Source organism: Haemaphysalis longicornis, unplaced genomic scaffold, assembly GCF_048455015.1.
Source record: "Haemaphysalis longicornis isolate Haplotype H1 unplaced genomic scaffold, Haemaphysalis longicornis Haplotype H1 scaffold_1, whole genome shotgun sequence".
In the NCBI taxonomy this organism is placed as follows: Eukaryota; Metazoa; Arthropoda; class Arachnida; order Ixodida; family Ixodidae; genus Haemaphysalis; species Haemaphysalis longicornis.
Window position 1 is genome coordinate 96,459,557 of NW_027526203.1, and position 11,914 is coordinate 96,471,470.

Here is an 11,914-nt window from a genome sequence, read left to right on the forward strand (position 1 = left end):
TTGACGCAACATGACTTCTGCATCTGAGGCCTTCAGGCACCCTCACCTCTCTGCAGGCTTATGTAAATGTCCTCTAGAGTATCTGTCACCACTTGCAGTGGACGGGGAGGGTCTGGGCTCACCTTGGAGGGCACGTATGATTGACTATACATTCAGCTGTGTGTACACTTGTTTGAATATGCAACGCAAGGTGATCCTGTGCCTCAATCCGACTGTTGGAATTACGGGATCGCTGAGTGCGCACAAAACCTGTGACAAAGTTGTTTTTCTTAGAATAGAGGTTTCAAAGGGTATAATTTGCATTGGGTTCGTCTTTGTACCGTGATAAGGATTCGTATGGCCGGGATGCTGACGAAGTTTTCAAGCAGCAGTTGCAGTTGGTGATGGGTTAGGAGCCTTAAAATTTACGGGGGATCACCACGCTGGCGCCTCTCAAGCACACTATTCTCCGGAATGTCTAAACTGATTTTGCCATGGGGCATAGCACGACACCACGCCTATAGTGGTGGGGGTTTGAACAAGGGCCGTGCAGTGCACCGTCTGCATCTATGATCAGTAAAGTAAGCAGGTGTGTTGGTTTGCAATTGTAAAGGGGCATTGGATCTTTTTTCTTCAAGGACCAGGATCTGAATCTCCTTCGAGCACACCGTTGTCCCGAAACCCGTTCTTCTAGACTCCAAGGTCAGGAAATAATTCATTGGAAGGATATACACCACATTGCGGCAGAAAGGCAAACAACGCGTGGCAATGTAAAAATTGAAAGGGAACCTTTCTATGCCTCAATGATGGCGACGTTGCTCCAGAACGCACTGCAGGAAAGGGGACTTTCTCTGATGGTGACGATGGTCGTGGTTGAAGTGAAAGATGGTTGCTGGTCCAAAGCCAATGATGATGATAATAAGTTTATTTTGCCCAAAACTGGGTGAAAGGAGGAAGGGGAAGTGGGAGCCTTCCTGAATTCCTCCTCCTCAGATGGCGGCAGCTTCGGCCAGTTGGACCACCTTGACCTGTATTTCGGGGTCGGAGCCAATCTCTTCAAAGTCCGAAATCCAAATCGTTGCGCTCAAAGCGCACTGCAGGAAAGACGACTTCCACAATGGGTTTCCACAAAGGCACATCAAGCGCCTCAAACAAAAACGCGTCTCGTGGTCGGAATCTAATTTAAGTCCGTCGCGTTGCGAAGCCGAAGAATTCCCCGTAATATTTATTCCAGAGTGTTTCATGGCGGCATTAAGGCGTAAAATATTGGGCATGGCTTAATGCCTCAAATGGAATACACGAATGAATAATGCCTAAATGAGAAAACACGAGATTACAGTGCTTAGTAATCTCTTGATATGTGGTGAGTCGGCTAAGCTATAGTGTATTGTCCAGCGCCGGCTTGGTTAATACGCGGGCCTGTTAGTGAAAAAAACTAGTCGTCCTCCATGAAGGCACAGGCACCGGCCCACACGATTTGTACGGTTATGTTGGGGAATGGACTTGACAGTATCCGATGTGCTAAAGGGGCCACTCATCCCAATTGGTAACATACGTGTGATTCTTGGGGGGCAGTAATGCTTGGGTGGGCTTTCATCGACCTAATGTGCCTACGCCAATATTCAGCCGGATGCAAATGTTTCAGTAGCCAGCAGGCAGGGACACTCAGGCACATTATCGGAGAATGTAGAGTAACTCCAAGATTGTCAGCCCTACTATCCCCTCTTGCCCCTCCCCCAATAACTATGGGAGACACTGGTGTCTATCCACTCACTCCGTGACCAACTCATCCTCGTCGAGAGGGCAGTCGCGGTGAGCTATCCGCGGTGAGGAACTATCCGACGGCTGCTGATAGTCTTCCGTCAGACACACGGCGGTGCCTGTTCAACACTCAGCGGCGCCACTGCAAGTCATCGACATCGTTCATTGGACCGGGCACCCGCCGCGGTGGCTCATTGGCTAAGGCGTTGCGCTGCTGAACACGAGGTCGCGGGTTCGATTCCCGGCTGCGGCGGCCGCTTTTCTGAGGGAGGCGAAAAATAAAAAAACGCCCGTGTGTGCGAGATTTCGGCGCGCGATAAAGATCCCCAGGTGGTCAAAATTAATCCGGAGCCCTCCAATACGACGCGCCTCATCGTCTGCGTTGCGTCGGCGCGTTGAACCTTACAATAAATCAATCATTGGACCGGGCGGTCAATGACATTTCAAGCACCGCTATAAAGCCTGCGCACCAGGAAAGGACCATCACTGGCAGTAGCGGCAGTGGCAGCAGTTCGTCAAAGCTAACCCGCTCACTTCGTGTGTCGCAGGTCAGTAACGAATTCCCGCAAATGGCCTATGTAGTTGTTTTGTGAGCTGCTTCTGTCGCTGCTGCCTTTTATCGCATTTTATCGTATCTTGTGGGTGTGGCTAGCTGATTGAGCCATTCACTGTGACGTTGGCCAAACCAGACCCAGACGATGACGAAAACAATCATTGCCGATGTTAAGCGTGAACTGGAAGATGAGATAAAAAATTGTAGGACGGAATTAGAGGCCCAAATTGAAGAACTTCGAAACAGTGTGAAATTCATCAGTGATGAGTTCGACAAAAACAAAGCTGAACTCGGCGCTGTAAAAGCAGAAAATAAGAAATTGCGGGACGAGAACCCATCCCTTAAAGGGACCATGAAGACAAAACACAAGTTTGGTTCATTAGAAAGACTGCTCTGTCGTGATAACAATGATTCCGATTTCATCGCAAACTTCAGAAAAATAACGGATATATTAAAGAAAATGCGTGGAGGAGTGGCGACTCGCTAGCCAGTTTCCGGCAACTTTTCTATGACGTCACAGTATCTTGTTTGGGCAATTGACGGCGGCCGAACTGATCAATCGCCAGGACACATGACTGGACAATTGTAGTGGGCCACTAGTTCCGATTGATCGAATCACTTGAATGCTAACCTGCAGTTAAGACACTGAAAATTATGTTTTTAGTGCTGGCCCATATGACGTCACTCGTGCCAATAACACGTCACTGTGGCGCGAAATTTGAAAGTTCTGAAGTATTTCCTGCGTTTTTATCGGTTAAAAAACGTTTTTCGTGGCCGGAATGGAGCTGAGTGAGGTACTGAAGTCTAACTCTTTCAAGTTAACCAAAGTTGTATTTTGTCTTCATGGACCCTTTAAGTCTAAGTGTGAAGTTCTCACCGCTCAGTTGACAGGTACCGAGCACCGCGTAAGAGAATGTGAGCAGTACTCTGGTAACGCCAACGTGGAAATCAAAGGTGTGCCGATTTGTAAGGAACAAAGCCTTCCAGAGCTGATGGCTAAAATTGGTGACAAGATCGGAGAGCCGATTCCCCGTCGGGCATTGAAATGTGTCATCGCGTGCCTGTCCCTAAAACAGCGAACCAGCAGAACATCGTTGTCGAGTTTGCTCGGCGCACAAAGCGCGACGAAATCCTCGATAAGGCCCGCAAGGCGAAAATTCTCGGCACTGATTTCGGTCTTACCGGAGCTAATCCGGTGTTCATTAATGAACACCTCTGCCCGGAACTAAAGAGGCTTCTCGGGCAGGCAATATCTCGGAAACGCGAAGTTGGGTGGCGGTTTGTGTGGGTGCGCAACGGCCATATACTCGCACGACGAGCTGAGAACACGCCTGTGCTCAGAATCAATCATGCGTCAGATGTTGCGAGGATGACATAAGGGTCGTGTACGCAAGTTAACTAGTCTCAAGGTTTTTTTTTCAGTATGTTTGCTTGTACTGTTAGTTTGGTTGAAAGCTTCCACATAGCAATTGCACTACCACTCAGAGTTAATAATTTTATGTTGATGAAAGCAGGAAAAATGTTAATCAGAACCTGCAAGTGTACAACAATAAGCTATTTCTCTGTTATAACAATGTTTCATCAACACAGATATAGTGTGTTGGTTTGTCGACTTCGGCATCGTGTAATATCTGATCTTCAATGCAGGCGTCGGCCTATTGAACAGGTTGCGTGTGCGCAGTGTGTTACGTATTTCAATGCTTCACTTCGCCCTGTAGTTGTTTGTTTCTTCTTTTGTATCGCTGCTCCACTTGAACGGCTCTATCTGAAGTGATAGCCCCACACGACCTTGCCTACCCTAAAGACAGCAGACACCTCAATTTTTTTCGTCGCAACGTGCAATCCGCCAGGAACAAACATGAATGTATAACGGCGCTTTTCAATGATTTTTCGTTTAACTTTCATGTCATCATGATAACCGAAACGTGGTATACTTGTGACGATAAAGTTCTTGTACTACCGGGTTATAGATCTTTTTTCTTAAATAGGCAAGGGAAGCGAGGTGGAGGAGTGCTTCGGCTAATAAAAAGTGAACCTTCTGTGAATTCGCTGCCTACCTTTACAGTATCTTCAGTAAACTACGAAGCACTATCTGTAACGTGCGGTGACTACATGTTTACAGTTATATCTAGGCCCCCATTTGGTAATTTGACTTGCTTTTTTTTTTTTGGAAACTTTATTGTGTTTTGCGAACGATAATAAACTCAGAATGGTCATTGGTTGTGACCTCAACTGTAACATGTTAGAAGTGAACACAACGACTAATGAACGTTTATTACTGCTAGAATCAAATATTCTTAAGAATGTAATTTCTGAACCTATGCGCATTACGCTGGAAGCTGAAACTCTTTTACATCTCTTTATTACACAAACTGAGGTACAAATTATAAAAGCCGGAGTTATCGAAAATACCGTTAGTGACCATCTTCCTATTTATATGTTCCTAAAGGCTAATCCCCAATGCAAGAAGATTTATTCATCCTCTACAGTTCTGATTGAGGACATCACTGATACTACCCTGAATACTTTCAGGGAAAGAATTACTTTATTGAACTGGCATGATGTATTAACCTCGCACAACGCAAGTGAAGCCCACAATATTTTTATCGACAAATTTACTTGTGTCTATAAAGAGTGCTTTAAATTAAAAAAACGTGTGAAATCTAAGAAAATACGTAAACCTTGGGTCACCGCAAAATGCCTCGGATGATCCGCAAGAAGAACTTGTACGCGCAATTTATAAAACTCCGGAAGCCAGAAGATTTTAAATGTTTTAAAAACTACAGAAACCTTGTAACTAAAGCGTTGCGAAATGCAAAGCGGGACTACTTCACGAACCTACTGAATGAGGCCACTACGAGACATCCCGATAAAACATGGCGTTCACTAAACACACTTTTAAACCGGTCGCGAACGTGCAATGAGATAACCCAAATCGAACACAACGGCGCTGTTCTTAGTGGCGTACACCTGGCAGATGAGGTTAACTCTTATTTTACTAACCTAGTTAAAAGCAACCACGACGAATCTATCAGGCAGTTTTTGACAACGCCTAATGAAAATAGCGTATTTTTGAGCCCAACGACGCAACAGGAAATTTTTGCAGTTTTTATTTCGCTGAGCAACTCGAGGTCCAGGGATGTTGATGGCATTTGCATAAGACCAATAAAGTATGTCCTTGACTACATTTTACCAGCATTGGAGCATATTTATAACCTATGCTTGCACTCTGGAGTGTTTCCAGTCAAAATGAAACGGTTTAAAGTGGTAGTTATATACAAATCTGGAGATAAAAACAATTTTTCAAACTACCGTCTGATTTCTATACTTCCTGCATTTTGAAAACCTCTAGAAAAGATTATATCATTAGGAATCAATTCTTTCTGTGACAAGAATAATATACTATGAACTCAGCAGTTTGGCTTTAGGAAGGGTAGATCGACAGAGCTAGCACTACTAACACAAAAAGACATTATCCTACAATCATTCGAAGATAAAAAACTAACCATGGGTATTTTTGTTGATTTCTCAAAAGCATTTGATTCTATTAATCACCATTCACTATTATTAAAACTTAAACACTATGGTTTCCACGGTCTTGCCTTAGCATTATTCAGATCATTCCTTGACAATAGGGAACAGTGTGTTCTGATCAATGAATGTATGTCTAAATTTATGAAACTAACCGCTGGCGTTCCTCAGGGTAGTACACTCGGGCCACTACTTTTTAATCTATATGTCAATGATGTCGTAAACATAACTACTGAAGCTACATTTATTATCTATGCCGATGATACGAGCATCTTTATACAATCTAAAGATCCGCATGAACTTTGCCAAATGGCGAACGCTACATTGAACAATCTAAATATATGGAGTGCGGCTAATTCACTTAAAATAAATACCACCAAAACCAAAGCAGTTGTGTTTACCCCCTCCCAGAAGCGTTTACAATATCAGTTTTGCGTTCGAATTGGCTTAAACAACATCGAAGTAGTGTCAGAAATTCAAACACTTGGGGTAATCTTTAATCAAAATATGTCTTGGACTTCGCATGTGAACCGAGTGCTCAGTTCTTTGGCTAAGATCTCAGGCGCTCTTTGCAGAGCCCGTTATGTTTTACCTGATAAATTTAAGTTATTAGTTTTCAAAGCTCTTTTTTGCTCCCACATAAATTATCGTACTTTGGTCTGGGGAACTACCTCAAAACAAAATATAAATAGGATTTACTCAGCCCAAAGAAAGTCCCTCCGACACGTAGCAAACCTAAGCTATCATTCACCCGTTGAACACCTTTTACATTCCTATAAGGTTTTGCTGTTTACTTCTTTATAAAATTTCAATTTACTCATCAGGTACAGAAACAGCACCAAGCATAATAACACAACATTTTTATCTCTATCCCGTTTGCAGAGTGTCCCTGAAACTGGGTATTCTTTTCGAAATAATGATAATTGGGTGATTCCGTTTTGTAAGACCGACCACGGCCTTGATATGGTCAACAACCGTGTACCGCGAATGCTAAATGAATTCGCCTTCAAAGGAATTAATTTACTTAGTATTACACCTACTCAACTGAAACTTTATTACCTTCACAAACACCGCTTTTTTCCTTCCTTTCTTTGAATTACTGTGCATTGTTACATTTGTATTTGCCATTGTGTGTTTGTAACGGGATCCCAATGTGTTGCCGTTCTTTTTTCCTATATTCTTTGTGCTGTAGAATCCTGCACTTTTTTTTCCACCGAAGCTAAATCCTACAAAGTTGTAACTATGTACTAGATGAGTCTTTCTTTTTCTTTTATCCTTCTTTACATTGCACTTGAAATGTCGAGTGCCATGATTTTGTTTGTGAACGTGAAAAGCATGATAAAAAAAAACCTTTTTTTTCCAATCCAATTTTTTTTGCTTGGTGTTGCACTTTTCCCTGAAAATAAAAAAATTCCGGAATTGTTCGCTATGTGCCCCTCTGCTTTGTAAAGGGAGTTGGGTCCCTGTCAAGCTGGCTGCGTCCAGCTTTTTCCCTCCTTCCTGCATTTTCTGCTGCAAAATAAATAAATGCAAAATGAATGAATGAATGAATGAATGAATGAATGAATGAATGAATAAATGAATGGGTTCCCGTGAATAGGGACTCCCTTGAACGGGATCTTCTCATCGACGCTCCCAATAAAATTGTTCTCTCCCCCCCTCTTTCTCTCTCACCTTTTCGTTCTGGCTCGAGTCTTCATCCAATGTCTGCGCTCCGGATCGCCGTACACCCACCGACAGAAGGGTTTCCGCTCGCGCGAGGGTTGTAATACTTAGCATACAAGTGGACCGGCAGACGAATGTTTAGGTGCGGTGCACCTTAGCACCTCACAATGTCTGTCCGCGTCCGTGCCCATAGCATTTACAATCGCAAAAAATCACACAGACACCGGCAGGATTTGAGCGTGTGTCTGGCAGACGAGACAGAGTTAGTGTCAGTCGTCTTACCCACTGGGCTACGACAGTGAGTTAGTACCCGTGGGTCAAATGGCTCACTCCCTCGCCTGTAACGGTGCGGAGTACATTAGGACCTCCCAAAGTCCGTCCGCATCCATCCATGCTCACACCACCCGATTTGCACCCCGACCGTCATTTGATTTGAGCCGTGAGTTGAAATTTCACATCAAAATGCAACTCACGGCTCAAATCGGATGACGGTCGGGGCGCAAATCGGGTGTCACTCGTGGCGCAACTTGGATGTCATTTCAAATCCCCGTACTCCGCACCCTCGCCATCATCCACGGAGTGGAAATGTTGCCATTTTTCGTTTACCTCCTTCAGGTGTAGCGGTGCATATTGCTGTGCACGGAGCAAGATAAACAGGAGCGCCGACTTCGCTCTCGCCGGCGGGCTCTTAATGTCCATAACTCGCGGAGCACAATGTAGATGGCGCAGCGAAAGGGGCCTTAGCCGGCGGCGGCTAAGCGGCCGGCGTTCCCCGTGCGCCGGCGGGCGAGTTGGCGGAACGCATTCCGTCGGCTCTGTCGTCTGCTACGGCGACGGTAGGTTTGGGCACGGACTGCTTTGGGCCTGCTTTGGCGCCGCTTCGCGTTCATTGCGCGCCTCCTTCGCACAGTTGATTAACTTGTTCGACAGCACCTTCCGGGTAACCCGGACCCGAAGGAATTGAGTGGCCGTACGGCAAAGATACGTCAAGGATTGGTTTCCATGGCGGGAAAAGAAAATATACAGACCACATACAAACATATGGCTGCTATACAAACACTACCTTTTGCGCGGTGCTTGCCGAAAATGTGGCTCCGTTTTGTAAATTTGGGAATACCAATTTGGCTCTGTTTTAACAGGTTTTACAAAAGGCGAAAGGAGTAACTGGTTCTGATCACTGGCGATTGTAACAGTTCCCTCAGCTTTCTCGCAGTTCTGCAACTTGCGTCCAAAACAGAGTCGGGCCAAAACACGGGCCGGCACTTACACGCTCACCGGAAAAGAACAGAAATGCGATAACATCACCCGCGACTGCCCGCGACGTAGCAATCTGCTCAAGATCAAGTCCCTGACAGTGCATGCGGTCTTTTCACAAGCCTTCATTTCGCGATAACTCGCCGAAAGAAAAGGTTTAACGAGCCGGTTGTTTTGCTGGTCAGTCGCTTAACGAAAAAAAAAAACGCCGGGAACCCTGGTAGGCCAAAAAATTGCAGCCATACAAATCCCAGCATTTTATTTGGAGACCGCGGTGTTATCGACGAGATAACACGACCGTAGAGCGACAGTGAACATCGGGCGGTAAGTTGCGGCATGAGTTAAAATGAAGTATGCGTTTGATATTCTTGGGTTCCTTATGAAGCTGACAGTGTTTTTGTACAGTTGATACAACAGGGCAGCCGTCCAATTCAGTCATTGGCACAGAAATGTGTCTCATTGCCGTTTGCCGATGGAGACTCCGGGCGACCCTTGTAAGCGTTGTTCGTGCGCAGAAGCAGCATAAATAATTAAGCACGCGGCCGGAGAGCGGGATAACAACAGAGGGTAACCTTTGCGCTGCATCGATTCGTCGTAAGCAGAATCACGCTAGACTATGTTGTGGCGTTCCATATTACTCTTGCTCATTCTTTGGTGCTTCTGAAGTCGTCGTCGTTCAGTTGCGTCTTACATGTGCTGGGTTAGTACAATATTTTTAGTGGATATTCATAATGTCAGACTAAACGTTCCGGGAATAAGCGATCGCCATGTATGCGGCGGCGTGCGCTTATCTGCGCCGTCTATTGCGGCCGCGCACGGGTGTTTAAATTCCGCGCGTGCACGCATGCCTCCTGCATAGTAGGACAGGCATAAGACAGACGTCGCTGCGCAAGAAAAGATGCCTCTGGGGAGAGCGAAGAAGGGAAGAGCCATGTACAGAGGCACAGCGACGAGAGGGCGAACGGAGGAGGAAGAGAGCAAAGGGAAAGCTGGGCGGCCGGCGGCGCGTGGACATTATCTGCCCGAGCAAAAGATTTTTCCTGGGCCACAGTCGGCGCTCCTCTTTATATCTTGCTCCGTGTTGCTGTGAACCACGCATTGGGTGTATTTATTTGTGCTTTGCTTTTGCCGCCCGGCTGCGCTGGTCTGTGTTATCGGTGTTGTCTGTGTGCCAAGGGAGGCGCGTGTTCCGTTCTTTCTTTCTGTGCCGCATGTGTGATCTCTTCTGATAGGGAGAGCGTTCCGAACTAATGTGAACAGCCTAGAATAATCTTCGTCGATCTACAGTGTTCTGGATAAACTTTGACTATTCGAGAAACCCTCGCGCCGAGTGATAAATTCCCCAGAGCAGATGCAGCGGCATTCGAATCGCCGACGCTCGCCTTCGAACGTCACTTTGCTGACTGCTGCTTCCCCGCCTGTATTCTTTGAGCTGTTAGGGGAGCACAAGTTCGCTCCAATAAACTTGTTTTCCTTGAAGACAACTGCGTCGTCTTTGGCTTCGTGACATCTGGTGGAGGTGCTGGGTACATGCACTCTAAACCATCTGCAAGTCGCCGAGCAAGCCCCACTAGTACCAGCCGCCGACAGGAAGGCCTCCCACCGGAACTCGGTCTACTACCGGAGAAAGTGAAGAAGGAAGACGTCGCAACCAACACCATGTTCCACCAAGCTAATCCTTCTGTCGTTCTGCAGGAACCTCGGGAGCCCCCATCATTCCGAGGATCTCATGGGGAAGACCCCGAAGAGTGGCTGGAGAAGCTGGACCGCGTCCGAAATTTCAACCGATGGGATGACGAAGAAACTTTGAGGCAAGTGTTTTTCTACCTCGGAGACTCGGCTCGAGTCTAGTTTGAAAATCACGAGAGCTCGCTAACATCATGGGGCATCTTCAAAACACAAATTTTGAAAACGTGCACAACTGTGGTGCGTATAGAACGAGCTGAGCTATTGTTGCAGATGCGAATCCAACACCCCAACGAAGGTGTTGTAGTGTTCGTAGAGTTGATGAAGATGCTGTTCCGACGAGCTGACCCAGAAATGGCGGAAGAGAAGAAGCTGCGCTTTCTCATGCTGGGTGTAAAGCAAGAGCTATTCGCTGGCCTAATTCGCAACCCCCCAAGAACCGTCGCTGAATTCGTGACCGAGAGGTCCATGATCGACATGACCCTGGAGGCAGTACGATCGACCACAGAATGCGTTTTTGGCGAATCCCGTCAACGCCCCTGGATTCGCGACAGAAGACTTACGGGAAGCAATCCGCGCCATCGTTCGCGAAGAACTGAGGAAACTTTTTTCAACAACGCCGCAACCCCAAGTACCCTCCCTGACCGATGTTATCCGAGAAGACGTTCAACACGCACTGGGTACTTCTACGCCGTCGGAAGCACCCCGTGAGCCACAAGCTATGGCCTACGCCGAAGCTGTTGGTCGACCCCGCCCTGCTCCAACTCGTCGTCAAGAGGCCCCGCCATACCGCCGCCCACTGTCGCCCGCCCGACCCCCTGAGGTCCAAAACCAGACGCCGAGGAAGACGGACGTAAGGCGACCTCCCGATAATCGTCCTCTGTGCTACCACTTCGGAGGGGCTGACCACATCTACCGTCGCTGCCCATACAAGAGACTCGGACTGCGTGGTTTCTCCGTTGACGCACCTCGCCCTCTCCCTAGCCAACGACCACGTGAGATCGACGAGTATCTATCTGAAACCAGCCGTGGCCCAGCCCGTTTCAACCATTCGCCATCGCCCTATCTACACCAGTCGCCCAACCGCCGTAGCAATGCTGACTTCGCACGTGGAAGGTCCCCCAGCCCACGCAGGGGAAACTAAAAGCAGCAACTTCGGGAGGAAAAGTTGCACAACGGCGGAAAAATGAAAACCCTCCAATGACGCAGCCATACCGCTGAAGACCATGATTCACGACATGCCCTCAGCCCGGCGACCCGATGCAACTCGGACGTGACTCCCGAACACGACGACAACTACATGACGCGACGCCAGTGGCGTAGCCAGGGGGGGGCTGACCGGGCTTCAGCCCCCCCCGAAATTTTTCCGGCCGTCGCCGGTCTGCCTGTATGCCTGGTACGTCGCCTGCGAACAAAACTGCATATCCTTTGAAAGTGCCACTAGTAGAAGCATTCACGACTCAATGTCTTCCCTACGCAAGGGTG

At 47.2% G+C, this 11,914-nt stretch overlaps 1 pseudogene; it reads left to right on the plus strand.

Moving 5' to 3' along the window:
- Positions 1–10,273: 10,273 nt before the first annotated feature.
- Positions 10,274–11,573, plus strand: LOC144165019 (uncharacterized; annotated as a pseudogene).
- Positions 11,574–11,914: the final 341 nt, after the last annotated feature.